We start from the raw sequence: 15857 nt of genomic DNA on the forward strand, positions 1-15857 counted from the left end.
TCTCTCTCTCTCTCTCTCTCTCTCTCTCTCTCTTTTTTTCTCTTTGGCGCCAGGAGCTCGCGTTTCATCTGATTTTTCGAGATCACAGAAAAACGTTCGATATGAATGCTAGCTCCAAAGCAAATACTTTCTTCATTTCAGATACAAGCTTTTACATAATATAGATACTCATCTTCTTTTCCGACTTACCTGTAACATAAAAAAGAAAATTCATATCAATCTTGATCAACATTGATTTGATAGTTCATTGAATAATTCATTGAAGAAAAGAAAACATTTATATGTATATTAATCGTACCTATATCGATAATATATTCCAATTTATTAATTGAATAAATAAATAAATGAATAAATTATACGCGTGCACGAGAGAGAGAGAGAGAGAGAGAGAGAGAGAGAGAGAGAGCACGATTAAGAAACTAAGTCGAAGGAAAACGCGTTTAACGCATCGATGCGCATAAAGAGCCATGTAATAGGAAAATACGCGGCCCTACGTTGTAAGAGACGAATCGCGTTCGATCGAGCGAGAAAATTCCATAGACCGTCTGGTAGAATGGGTAAGAAGTACTCCTCTTACCAAGTCGAGATAGGGAAAGGACGTAGATCCTCCTTGACGGCCTCACCGATCGAGACGTCTCGTCTCTCCCTGAATCCATCGATAAACCCCGCTCTAATCCACTCATCTCTTGGGCAACTTGCATAGGGCGTTGTCCTTTCTATAAACGAGCCCTTCCTTCTTTCATTCCTTCGACACCTACCTTTTCCATTCCATTTCTTTTCCTATGCCAAATGACGTTTCGTCTAATATGATTATTCAATGGAACTCCAGAGCACAATGTACGAATACTCATACATGCAACTGTCGATATTCGATTAGGTGAATTGAATTGAATTGAATTGAATTGAATTGAATTTAGTTTAATTTAAAAAAATCTAGGAGAGAGTATTTATAATCGATATGAAATTTATGAAAAACTTAATTTACTATTTGATTTATAATATAACTATTAAATTCTTCTTACGTGTAACGTCAAAGTACAAGTGAAAAATATACAATCTCTCGATAAGTTGTACGATATAAGTTAACGAAATCTTGTTGATGCGTTTAGTTAAATAGGATAAGAGCCGTCGAAGCTGATTTCACGATTACCGCATACTTCGTTTTTGAAAAGATTATGAGAGATTAGAAAATAGAGTTTAGAAGCAAAAAAAGAAAAATAGTAGTTCGTTAACCACTTTAGCTTCTTCTGATGATCGATGTTGGTTGACGACGTTGGAAAGAAGGACGTTTGTCTTCGAAACGAAGCCACAAAATGGCTCAATAAAGCCGAAGGAAATAAAAGAGCTCGCTTAACGCAGGAGTCTTACACGTAATTTTCTTCCGAGATTCTTCTCTCGGCTTCGATGATGAGGTAAGATCGATCGACGAGGCTTAAACTCTGAAAGACCGTCGTGGGTTGATTAAAGTGCCCCGTCAAAATGGCGAGGATCGTAGGGGAAGTAGTAGGGTGGTGATATTCGATGCCAGTCTAGCGAGTACATTCATGCCACGTCAAAGCCATATTAAGTGGCTGTAGCAAAGTGCCACAACTGAAACTAATTTCCTGGACTGCGTTTCGAATTCTGAACGAGTCAAGTAGACGTGCTATATACCCATCTACGTCACAGGGATTTTCGGCTCAAAGAGAAATTACTTCGCCATTATTTTACGTTACGCCAACTTCAAAGGAGTACCCAACCGCGTGTCCTTTTCAAGGATCTCAACTAGAATTTCAACGTTGGCTTTGCTAAAGAGAATAAACAAAACCGCGAGATTAACATTTTCTATAGTAGGAAACATCGAATTTGCTCGTGGTTATTCGTATACCGAAGTAAATTAAGATAATCCGTCCAGCACGAAACGATATTCGTTATCGATTATAACGAAGAGAATAAGGTTAAATCGAGCTTTCGGATCGTTGAACACGAACCGCGAGAAAAACCGACTTCCTCCTTCTCTCCCCTTTCGAAAATCCTCTGAGCGAGTTCATCGTGCGAAAAATAAGCGAAGAAATGGTGGAGTCGAGAGAGAGAGAGAGAGAGAGAGAGAGAGAGAGAGAGAGAGCGGACTTTGCGATAGTTAAGCCACGGAAAATTGAGTGGCCACCCTTTACTGAACACGAGAGTAAGAGATAGAGGAATAGTCTTTCGTTCGCCATCTTCTTCCATCTAGAATGGAAAAGTCGTGGAAAAGTTTCGGACGCGGTCTCGTATTACGGATAAGCCATCCAACCTAGATTAGATTCCGTTTAAATGGCTATGTATTCCTCTCGAACGAATACGAAGCTTCCGAATGTGACGTTCATATTCGAGCTACGCAGGCTAATGTATTCACAGCGATGTGCTCGCTAATTATTCAGCAATCCAGCACGTTCCGGCTCGTAGGTACGTGCTCGCGCGAGCACAGGGGCGCGAATAAGAGCGAGAACTGAGAAAGAAACGAAGGGCAAGCAACCTCTTTTCTCCAAACGAGAAGGATCCACAAAGAGTTTCCAAATAAAAAGAAGAGTCCAGTTATCTCTTTTGCGCTACCCTCTTTTTCACTATGACAGTGTAACGACGTCGACTCCTTTCTTGCTAATTCATTTTACCAATGGCGAAACTCGTTCGAGGCTTTTCCCGGTATTACACGCGAAAAGGAAAGTACCTTTGTACGTTTTCTCATCAAAGAACGTAATCCGATAGTTTGCCAAGAGATGAACAGAGGGATAAGTAGAGACATAAGTTTGCAAGAGACAGAAATATTTTATTTGAAAATCGGATTACGATGTAATAATAATAAAGAGATCAAGATAATATTTATTTCAGATTATTTCATGGTCTAACGATGGAAGATGCTTTTGGAAAGTGAAATGCTATGTGAAAAGTCCATTGGGTCGCACTATTAAGGTCACAATGCACGTGATCGGCCCACTTACCTTCTCCAATGGTCGAAGAGAAATCGATATATGTGAATCGAATAGGTTATATCAAGATATACGAAGTAAGTACGAAGACTCGTCGAATTGGCAAAAAGTCCAATCGATTCCGTTCGAGAAAATCTTTATCTTCCTAAAGAATTTTAATTTTTTTACGAAAGATTCTATTCCGGAGAGGATAGCGTCTCGCATTGAATCGAGAATAAAGCAATAGTAATGAAAGTATATAATCCGAGTTCTTCTTTCTGATGAGTCGGAAAAAGACAGAAGGAAAAGAAAGGGAAGGAAGAGGGAAGGAAAATGTCTGAAAATGGAAAGACGTTGAGTCCGTTAATCGAAAAGTACCGTACTCTCAAATACCTCTCGCGGGTCCATTAAAATCGTTTAGCCTGAAAACGACGCGGTCCGCGAGCAGCTCATTGCCGTGGATACGATTATGGCTAACGATAAGAATTAGTATAAAGAGTTCGGTCCGACTCTTAAGGATCTCTCTCTCTCTCTCTCTCTCTCTCTCTCTCTCTCTCTCTCTCTTTCTCTTTTAAGAAAATTCTCGATCGTTTCGGTACGTTCTAAACTCGTAAGAAAGATTTACGAGAGTCACCCTTTCGTTGCAAGAAAACGGCATTGAATTTCAATGGGTCCTCCGATTTCGTTCGATGCATTAATATTTATCTCCTCGAGCGATATCAACGGTAAAGGAAAAAATTCCAACTCGTTTTGGGAAGCAATATCGTGGATGGTAGGGCTTATTTTGTGAGAAAAACAGAATAAGGAAGGATCAAAAAAAAATAAAATAAAAAACAAAAAAAAATGAACAAATAAAAGAAAAATGGGGAGAGGAGGAGGAGGAGGAGGAGGAGGAGAAGGAGGAAGAAAAGGAGAAAGGAAAAAGGATAGTATGCATAGAGTTTCTTCGTAGGGTGACTCGTTTTGCTTCGATGTAAATGCGAGATGAACGTGCACGAGAAAAAGCGGTGAAATAGGACTCCTTCGAAGTATACCGAGCTCTCTCGTTATTACCTCTCGTATACACGGAAACACGGCCTCCGGAAACCCGATTGGTTCCTTCGTAATCGTTCGTGCTTCGAATCTCTGGTAAGCCTTCGGGAAAATCACTGGGGTAACAAGATTCAACGTTTCGCTCGACCGGAACCTGACTTTCCTTCGTATCCGCGCCTATAAACCCATACGAATCGATCGTTCGACTCTACGTGCCAGCTGATTGAAAGTAGACGCGCGCCCTCCTCATCCTCATCCTCATCCTCATCCTCCTCTTCTACCTCCACCTCCTTCTTCTTCTATTCATCCTTCTTCTACCCATCCTCCCATTTCTCCTTCACCGATATCCACCGAATAGAAAACCTCATCCATCAGCTGGTTTCTTCCTGTAACGAACTCTCTCTCTCTCTCTCTCTCTCTCTCTCTCTCTCTCTCTCTCTCTCTCTCTCTCTCTTCCTCTTTTTCTCTCTTTTTCTCTTTTGCTTCCTCGTATCTGGACACCTGTCGAAAAGAGAAAGAGGACCCTTCCCTTCTTTCTTTCTCACCGATGTTGCACGAAATGACACATTACGCGTAAAGCACGTATACATCGTGCTTCTCGAATCCGCGTTATATTTCAAGTGAAACATTCTTATTATTTATTGTTACTTCGTCGCGAATATTCTCAATTATAATTCGTAATAATTCATTTCGATATTCTCTCGTTTCTCATTTATATCGTTATAAAATGAAAAATGATTCTTAATAATACATTATTAAAATTCTGTTACATCAGGACGATGATCATGAGATGTCGATTAAAAAGGATTTAAAAGTAGATACGATCGCTCTTATAAAAGTCGAGGATATCGGATAAGTCTTTCTTTTCCTCTCACAGCTCACCGCGCAGCAGCTCGTGGAAACACTAAAAGAGGTCGAGAACCCTTGGCCGTATCTCAACCATCTGAGATGAGGAATCGAGGGGTTCGTGTTCCGACGAAGAGATTCGATGTTCTCCAAGTTCGCTCCTTCCGAGGATTTCCTATCGAGTACTCGTCTTTGAATTCGCTTGGAACGTCGACTTCCCGTTTGGAACTTTGCTAACCTCCTTACTAACCGAATTTCAATATAAGATGCATGTGTCGTTACATTATTTAATTTTATAGTACTTTTTAACTTTCTTAGTTTCTTCTTTTTTTTATGTTTTCCAATTCTTACAACTTTTTATTGGTTAAATAACGGGAAACGTTCAATTTTATTGAAGTTGAACGGGATGTATCGGGATCGGGTCAGAGTGGGGTGAAAATAGGGGAGGAAAAATAAAAAAAGGAAAGAAAACACAACAACTAACGAAAACAAACTGCAGGACATAATATCGAACGATCGAAAGTACCGTTAGGGTACTCGTACGAAAGAAACTCGGTATAGTTCGGTACTATAACTGAAGCTTTCTAAAAAACGAAAAGTACCACCGACTGGAACGAGCTCTCTCATCTCGGTATCTCCCGAAAATAGCAAGCGCATCCGAGATAGCGTCCTTCTTGGTGACGGAGGAAGATCGTTACGTGGAGCAAGTTGAATCTAGAGTAGAGTCCGTTAAAGAGAAAAAAAAGAGAGAGAGAGAGAGAAATATATAGATAGTAAATATAAAGTCGGTCAAGCGTAAAGACGAATAGCCGAAGACGAGAAAGGAAGGACGAACTAGTTCTTTTTACGTCCTTCTCTCTCTCTCTCTCTCTCTCTCTCTCTTAAAAACTATTACGTCGAGTTGAGATCCTTTTCGTCGTAATGCTAGCAACGATAAATAGTTAAACATATTTCCCGAAGGAGCTACTTCGTTCCTTGCCAAAGTTTCACAGAGATAATCATGACCATAGGGATTTATTTATCGTCGATGCTGATTGCAAATGCTCGTTTTTTTTATCGCATTTCAATTATCGAGACCAAATGATCCGAGACAAAAATCCTTCCGGATTATTCGTCGTGATCTTGATCCGATACAAAACTCCATTCGATTCTGCGTCGCGGTTCCCGAAGAGAACGAAAACGTGAGAGACTCGGTGAGCCACAAGATAGATGAAACATTAACGTCGGCCAGACACGAAACTGCGGCTTAGTTAAGGCAAACTTTCGAAGGCTTTACCATACATCCATTATCCCTCGTGGAGTATCTCGGCTCCTATCTATCCACCTACGTTTTCTCTTTCCATCGAAGTCGAGCGGTTCGCAACACTCGCGGCTTCTCTTTCTCTCTCTCTCTCTCTCTCTCTCTCTTTCTCTCATTTTCTCTCTCTCTGTCTTTCTCTTGATTTCTCGTTGATGGTGCTAATGACCTTTCCTCTTTACAACCTCGTTAGCCCTACGCGAAACATTAGGTGAGCCGCGATCGATTTCGTCGCTTTACCAATTCCCACGAGCCGTCAACGTTGCCCAAAAGAAGAAAAGAGATAGAGAGACAGAGAAAGAGAGACAGAGAGAGAGAGAGAGAGAGAGAGAGAGAGAGAGAGATTGATGGCGACCTCCCATTTCATCTCATTCTAATGTATAAATGTTTACATCGAATATATTATATATATGTATGTCTGTATGTATGTATCTGCAAAAATGTTATAATAATTTGAAATTAGTTTTCAAGAATCGTCTTGGTTTTTTTTTTTTTCTTATATGAACTCGAAAAGAATTCTTAGAACGAGAGGAAATCCAAACTAATAATAGTAATCTAGTCTTAGTAATCTAAACTAATAATTGCCTCTCATTAGAATCGTCCATTCCTTTAATCTTTACTTACGAACCATTTTGTCGTCGTCGTACTATAGAACGTAGCATCGCTTGGAAATAACTTTTTAAATTTATTAACATTGTCTTTTCTGTTCAACCAAATAGGTAAACGCTTCACATATATTAAAAGTCTAGTTTAAATATGTGTATATATGTATGTCGTCGACAAACAGAATCAGTTTCGCTAGAGATATTGACGCAGAATTTAATAAGTGTATGTCGAGTTTAATATGTCGAAAAACTAGTTGAAATACCTCTGGTTTATCGTTAATCGAATTTTTCAACGATGGGTTGGTCAAACGAGTACGCGAATGATATTCACATCGCGTCTATGTATATATACATAAGTATATATATATATATATATATATATATACACACGCACACATATATACATAGATACATGCATACATACATCATACACACATGCGCGCGCATATACACACATACACACATATACATATGTGTATCTATGCTTACGTACGTGCTGCGAAAATTAACTTTATCCCACGATTGAAAATTTTTCATCTTCCATGGAAATAAATCGACGCGTTGTCCCGACCACGAACAAACGAAACCCAATGACTCGGTTTGCTTTAAATTCCTACGCCAACTAATTGCACAAACAAAGCTTGGTCTCGATAAAAATTATCGACTAATTTGTCAGATCTCGTAAAATTTGTTTCACAGACAACAGCGTGGTGTAACCAATTGGAGGGACATGCACGCGTAATTAACGAACAAACAAGAGATAGAATGGTTGGCAAACGAGAGAGAGAAAAAAAAGGTTTCGGATGAGAACTCGGATCGAATGAATCATATTATTTCGATGTAAAAAGAATGGAAGAAAACGAAAAAAAGAAAAGAAAAAAAAAAAGATATATCCATGGGTGGGTACATCAAGTTAGTCGAGCCGTCCCACGCGCAATTAACGAACAATGGTCACGAATGTCACACTCGAAACTGGCAACCCGTATCGAACGAGTGCAATGTCCGAGTATACCGTCGTCGTAAATAGACTTTGCACTCTCTTTAACTAATTTACACATTTAATTTCATTCCATCAAGTATCAAATTTGTAAATAAAGAGTAAAAATGAAAGTGAAAATAAATTGTTATTTCTGAAAAATAATTCATTCTTTCGTATCAAGACATGAACGATGACGACGACGACGACGACGACGACGACGACGACGAGGACGATGATGATGATGATGGAGACCGTTAACGAGAAGGATAAGGAAACGGTCGACGTTTCCTTCAAAGTCCGATCTTCTCTTTATAAAAAGACGACGAGTTTGCACGTTGCCTTAATTGGTTCGTTAAAGCGTCAGCACGAAGGTTACCCATTTCCGGTTTTCTCGCGAAGGAAGAAGAATGACGAATATCGCACGTTAGAATCTTACTCGGGAAGGCGAGCAAACGAAGAAAAAGGAAAGTGATGGAAGGATGGCCGAGGTAAGGGAAATGAAGGGGAAAGAAGTCGGTCCGACGAGAGAGGAGAAAGTTGAAGCAACGCGAAACCCACGATAAATTATTTATCGATCGGTCGGTTTCCGACTTTAGTTCCGGAGAACGACTCCCGATAAATTATTTATCGTTCATGAGCTGGCACTGTCTAATGCGTAAGAAAATGCATTTTCCTTTAGAAGAAATAACCCATTAGATTTTCGTTACTTCGACATTCCTTATTAGATTACAAACGAGGACTAAAAGATATTTTAGACGGCGGAAGATCTCATCGATCTTCTTGATCACTCTTTGATGGATCGATGACAAAAATGAAGGAACGAACGAAGTATGATCCAACTATACTCCCACACACATACTAGACGTAACTCGTTAAACTTACGTCAAAGAACCGATCGGTCTAACGTTTTAACGCTTCAATACTCATCTCTGTACTTTCCCGTCGATAGCTTCTCCGCAAAGGTATATAGCTGTTGGAATGATTTATCGTTCGCACGTTGCATCGAGTTTACGCGTAAACAAGACTCGTTTCGTGGTAGAGAACGTTCGAATTACGAGCTTACCTACGATTAGACATCTAATCGTACCACGTTCAACATTTTCCTCTATCGCCTTAACCCGATATAACGGATGCACGAGCGAGATCAAAGTATCCGGTAGTATCGATCGAAATTATTTCTCGATCGATATATATCCCTCGCTCGGCGATTATTAACGCTGTGAAAACGATGGTAAACGTGAGAAATGTGTTAAATGACATAGCGAAAGCAACAGATGTCGATGGTCTCGTACACAACTATACGTAACAGGAAAAACCACGAATCGTTCGATACCCCTGGACATAATATTCTTCCTACCGGTGAAAGAGATAATAATTGATCGAGATAAACGATATATTCTCTATATAGGAAAACTCCGAGGGAATTCCATATAAATTTATCGCTAATTAATTTCAATTTTCTCATATCGCTATCGGTTGTTACGTACGTAACTCCATAAATCCGTGCAACAAGCCCATCCAGAAAATATTGTTTCTATCGGTGACGGGCAATGAAAAACATGGGGAACTAGGAAGCGTATATACAAAAACAAAACAAATATTTAAAAAAAAATGAAAAACTAGAAAAAGGAAGAGAAGAGAGACAATAGACAATTTTCTCGTGGTTGATCGAATAAAACCAATTATTAATGTTTTACTTCTGGCGTTCGAATCTCTCGCGAGCAAATTCTCGCCACAGCGATCGTTCTCTTTCGGTCGCACGAAAAACAGCCACCCGTTGCACGAATCGATTCCACGGGTAGGACGCGGCGCACACGCAAACACAGGAGGAAACTAAAGCTCTATGTGCGGTCGGGCGTGTTTGTCACCGGTTTGGAAATGAAATTCCCGATGTAAAAATAATAAATCATCGGCACGCGTCTACACGTTTTCAACGAATAAAAAAGATAGAGTATGTGTGTGCGTGTGTGTGTAAGAGAGATAGACAGAGAGAGAGAGAGAGAGAGAGAGAGAGAGAGAGAGAGAGAGAGAGAGAAAGAGAAAGAAAGAGAGAAAGAGGGAGACTCAATAGAACTTTTTATCGACTATTCATTACACCCTGTTACGCTGTCGCGGCTCGTAGATAAAATTTGTCCCCGAAATCGAGGTCTACGATCGATACCTCGATAAAACTTTACGCTCGTTTGTCGAACGAATCAAACGATGTTTTTCATCTAGGAAAAATCACTAAAATTAATTTATCATGTCTGATCGTGAAATATTAAAAATGCCATACGAAATAAAGTTACATTGAATTACAGATTTCCCAGATGGTACGAAGCGCATCGTTTGACTTCTCTACCCTTCTCTCGTTTCGGCTCCCAAGATCTACTCTCGAAAAGACCGCACCGACGACGTTGACAATAAAACACGTTCTGACGAGCGTCGTTGGCTCGCTAACCTTGCTACCGACAGCTATAATAAATCTCACGTAGGAACGCCGGCTATCAACGGTGCTTCCCTGTCTCCTAATATACATATACAGATATATTATATTTACGGTATATAACAGCGAAAATACTTTTGAGAATCTCTAAGTCAACTAGGATCTTTATTTCAATCTATTATATTTAAACGAAATAAAAATGATGTGTTATATAACATCTATTTAATTTTATCATTTTTAACGATAGAAATAATACAACTAAATCAATTTAACCAGTTAAGAGATTCAACTATATGATATCGTGGTAATAAAGAATATAAACTATAGATAATACAGCGTACGAATTATTCGATAATAAAATGATCTCCATCTTTTGTTCCATGGAAGCTGTATTTCCTCGCTATTCAATAGAATTCGTTCGAACGTGCTTTAGAAAATCGCACGCTTTTGGAAATTTTCGATTTTGTTCTCACACATATGGGACCAATTAACAAATATTATTCTTATATATGCATATAAATATATAAGATAATAAATATGGGATCGATTGCCAAATATGTGATAAAGCGAAGAAGATAAATTTATAGAATTACATAAAATTCTCTACGTAACGTTTGAAACTGAATCTTTTTTAGAAACCGTAATTAATGAGAAGAATACTGACAGAAAAGCAAATAAAATGCTGATTAAATTGATCCATAAGACGGCCTTCAAACACCATTACAAACTCGTTCCTTCTAGCGAACGCTAAAATACAAAGAATAGAATGCAAGGAAGAAGGTTAGAGAAGAGAAGAAACTTCTTGGCCAGCAGTCCTTTTCACGAGGAAAACTTTTCGAAAGTTTCACGGTCGACAATCACGAGTCATTCATTCCATTCCATTTTCACGCTTGGATCAGAGATCCAACTAATTTAATTTTTTATTACACTCCAAATATCTGTTCGCGATCGTTCAAAGAAAAAATAATATAACAACAACAACGACAACAACAACAATAATAATAATATTAAAGAAATAAAAAGAAAAAGAAAAAATAAACAATAAATTCGCTAATTGTACATCCATACGTGTGTATCCATCGAACGTCCTCGTAAAATATTATCATATCGACTATGAGCGAATAGTAATGGCTAGATAATTCAAAAGAGAATACAGGCTCACGTTGAAACCACTAATTATAGTTTATTGCTACTGAACGTAGCTTAATCATCCGGGTTTGTAATTTACGCGCGAGTATTATGAAACGATCGATGCGTCGGGGAACGTTTTAAGTATGCAAAGTGATTCGGAATGAAAAATTTCAAGCCTTGCTCGAGGACGTCTGACTAAAAAGGACTTTAAGAAATGCTTGCTCGTGGAAACGAGAACATCCTGCGAACGATTAAAACGTTCACGGCGGAAAAGAATAAAAAAAAAAAAAGAGAAAAAGAAGAAGAAGAAGAAGAAGAAGAAGAGGAAGAAGGTAAAAAAAAAAGAAAGAAAGAAAGAAATTTCTCGATTTACAATGAACCAGAGGAATGATGAAAAATTAAAGAACATTCCGGAGAATCACGGTGTAATTTCAAAGATCTTAAAAATAGACAAACAAAACGACATTTTAATTCAGTATTTAAAATTTTTCCGCAACGACGAACGACGCGTAAAGTTACTCCTACATCTTGCTCAAATGCAAACGACGAGAACAACGCGCTAAAACTCGTAAAAACTATCTCTATAACGAGCAACCGCAGAAAATACTCTGGATTACTCGCTTACCCACGATGCACAGAAAAAAAGAAGCTTCGTGTTATTTTCTGAAAATGGAAATCCTGTTATCTCGTCTCGAAGACTCGGGTTCGTTCATATTCATCTACGTTATCGGCGAACGCTTTAAATGCTTTCGTTCGAATCGCTCGAATCGATCGAAATTATAAAAAATCTCGTTTTTTTTTTTATTTTCGATAAAACGTCAGAATTCCTTACAAACGCGATATCAAAAAAGCCGACAACAAATTCTCTACCAACAAATAACATCCACGAACATTCCATAAGCGAGCGTATATCTACACCTCATATGGTGCTACCTAACCTCATGTTTTTTGCAAGAGCAACGTCTCATGTTTTTCATGTTTTTATATTACTATTTAAGCGGAAGCGTGGTCTGACATAAACGCATTTAACGTACACAATGACACAACTCGAGATATGAAGCTCGATTTCCAGCACGAAGGAACGAACGGGGTTGACACGAATACTTCTCTATGATTTATTATTGAAGATATTTATTATACGAAATTCCTACTTTCTAACATCTAAATTATTGTCTGAGGAATTTTCGACTTGAACGTAAAGACGAAAGACAACAATTTTCATTGAAAGTCAAATCCTATTGTTGGTGTCCGAAAATTTGTCTTTCCAAAGTTCGACTTTCGAGGGAGAAAATCCCTTTAACGAAACAAGATGAAGTTGAAAACTCGTTGAACGTGATCGCGTTTAATCGGAAATGCTTGGAAGAGCGCATCTAAGCGCGTCTAAGCGCGTCTAAGCGCGCTTACTTGGACGTAGGTACGTACCAAGCCGCTTCTGAGTATGACTCTATGGAGGAAAGTTCCTTGATGATTCACATAACATCCGGTGATTGTTCCGAGAAGAGAGGAAACGAGAGAGGGAGAGTCGAAAGTGTATACGAAGAGAGGAGACTTCCGGCAAACGGAAGCTTCCAACCTCGTGCTGCTGAAACTTAACTCGCACTTGGACACTTTTGCCATTCCATCGCATTAAACCGCACCACTCACTGTTATAGTTTCGAAACTGTTACAATGTCATAGATCTTTCAGGTTAATGCAAGAACGGCGCTTCTTCCGAACCAATTGCTATGGAAACTGCCGAAACGAAATTTATCGTGGCGATCGAACATCGAAAAATTACAATAACGAAGACTATAATAAAATAATAATAAGGAATTTATTTAAAAAAAAAGTTATAATAAAATTATAATGATTACAATTAAACAAAAAAATAAAAAAATAAAAACAAAAAACAAAATATAAAATGATAATAGGAATAATATAGTTCTATAACGAATTCAGTCGGGAACGATGTTGCAAAGGAAACGATCGAAGGACGAATTTGGATTTATAATCGGTTAACACTTGCCTCGTTAAAATCGTTTGGAAAGTTAGCTCGAGATCTCGAACTCGTCGAAGTTCTACGTTAATTGATGGCCGGTTGGCGCCATCGATAGAAATTCGTGGCGCGTTTCGACATCATTCGACTCGTTTGTCAGACGACGACGAATCGAATTAAGGTGAGGGGATGACGAATCGAAGAAGCGAGGAAGGGAGGGAGGAGGACTAAAACGGAGAACGAATAGGAGGACTAATGGCCGCGGACGGCAGAGATGACCGATTCTATGAGCAACCCGTTTATCCAGTATCCACTTTCATCGTCACGAGGGTAAAAGTAATCCGTCTTCTTAACGACGCCACTGGTTTTACTTACTAGTCGCTCGCTCGCTCGTTCGTTCGTTCGCTCGGAGGAAGGGGAGGAGAGGGAGGAGACGGAGAAGATTTCTCGAGAAAACTACTTGGAAGTTTGTGCGGGCTGTAAAAGCAAATTCGTTTAATCAATTAGTAAGAGAAAAGAGAACGACCAGGATCGGATCGTTAAAAAATCATTAAGACCGGACGTGTTATTTTTGTTCTCATTATAAAAGTACCCACATACGTGAGATTATTTCTTTCCAAGTTTAATTCATTCATTCATTCATTCACTCGACGATTCTCAATATCGAAAGAAGATTTAATAAGTATTTTCATTGAATTCATCAACGAATACCAGAAATATATGAAAGGCTATTGTAGATGTAATTAATAAAATAACGTTTCTTCCGAAGAAATATCTACAAATAAATTTCGTATATACGAGGCTAAATATTTACTCGTAAAGAGATCACGAAAAGAGAAGCACTATGAAAAAGCCAATAAGGTCGCAGAAAATGCTAGGGGATAACCGCATTACCCTATATCCGTTGAACCGAGTCTAAAATTTATCAAGTTTTATCGGCTTTCGGTCGATGATCCACTTCCCCTTTTAACATCTCGCTTTCGTAATCCCGTTATTTTGGGCATGGTTAAAATAGAGGGAACTTTGATACAATTTCCAACCGTCCTCGTGATAAGTTTCTAAACGGAAGAAGATGAGATAGGGAAAGAGAGACTTAGACGTTAGCATGTTACCGTTTTAAAGTGCACCGATGAGAATAGCATAAGTTGCATGGCATCTAATTAAAAGTTATCTCGCTTGTATGACTTTAAACCAATTCAAATTCGAGCACGAATTCTAAATACTAACTAAAATACGATTAAATCGATCGATCGTAAGTATATGAGACTTAAAGATATTGTTGAAGCCGATCTAATTTCTTTCGCATGGATATTATAGGAAATGTGTTTTCGTCGTCGTACACATCTGACGTTCAATGCTGATTTGATTATAGTCGTTTCAAAGAACCGTTGTTATTTCTACCATTATTATCGTAACGGTCATTAAACCAGTCACAATCCTTACGACGAAGTCAAAGCCTTCACTTGACTTATGTCTCGTACAGTTGTTTCCATGCGGCATACGATGACCGTCAGGTTGTTTTAACGTACAACGTTACCAATGTCACGCTGCCTTGTTACATCTAGATTTATGGCTTCTTCTGTTATTTCAATGTTCTGTTATTTCTACCTGCTTGGAAAAATCTCGATCAAGATTTTTCTTATCCGAGAAAAATCAAGCGAGACTTTTGAAACATTTCACTTCTTCATTTTCACGGAATTGGCAAATACAACAATTAAGAACACGTTTCATGCTTATTCCAAGAGATAAAATATCGAACACGATAACACATTGATATAACGCGTAAATACATTACGAATTTACCGAAAGCAATGCGTTATCGGTATCGATAAGTCAGATAAAATCAACTTAAAAAATTATTTAAGTTTATTATCAAACTTATCTAAGTTTACTTTTTTTTTATTGTTTTATACGTCTTTATCTCGTTTAATATCTCGTTATATTACCCGATAAAGACTATTGGAAATCAAAATCTAAAATTGGATCGATAGTGCGATATAAAAGATGGTTAAATGTCGTAAAAGAGTCTGTCGATTTCATAGACGAAGAGAGAGAGAGAGAGAGAGAGAGAGAGAGAGAGAGAGAGAGAGAGAGAGAGAGAGAGAGAGAGAGAGAGAGAGAGAGTGAGAGTTATGAGGGAGAAAAGGAGAAGGGGTGATCGAGGTGTGGGGGAGTTTACGCTCTAGGAACTCAACGTGAAGCTTATCGTAAGTCTATATCCCTCCCATTCCAACGTTCGTGTATGTACATAACCATCAGAGAGTAGGAAGGTGAAGAGAAGGGTGGTGCAAGGTGGTGCAGGGTGGTGCAGGGTGGTGCAGGGTAATGCAGGACGGCTAGCACAGTGGCAGGGCAGTAAACACCCATTACCCAGTAACTCACTCAATATTGCAGTTTACCGAGATCCTTTACTGCCAGAGCCATAGCCTAGCTCGAGACACGTGTCCCGACAGGTATATTAGTCCCTTCGAATTATGCGTACTCACATTATCGCATCTATATAAACGGAATAAACGATGAACTTTTAAAACTAGTAATTATCGAATACGCTATTTTCAAACGCATGTATTATATATTCTTCGTAATAGATCGAAAAGAATTAATACGTCAAAAAGTTCGTCAAAAATATTTTCATAATGAAAT

The 15857-nt window shown here is 38.6% G+C and overlaps 1 protein-coding gene across 1 annotated transcript in view; it reads right to left on the minus strand.

Annotated features, from left to right (window-relative positions):
* The window catches only part of LOC122631447 (polypeptide N-acetylgalactosaminyltransferase 2), a 98939-nt gene that overhangs the window by 63134 nt on the left and 19948 nt on the right, over positions 1-15857 (minus strand). The window lies entirely within an intron of this gene.

This window comes from Vespula pensylvanica, chromosome 9, assembly GCF_014466175.1.
Source record: "Vespula pensylvanica isolate Volc-1 chromosome 9, ASM1446617v1, whole genome shotgun sequence".
Classification (NCBI taxonomy): Eukaryota; Metazoa; Arthropoda; class Insecta; order Hymenoptera; family Vespidae; genus Vespula; species Vespula pensylvanica.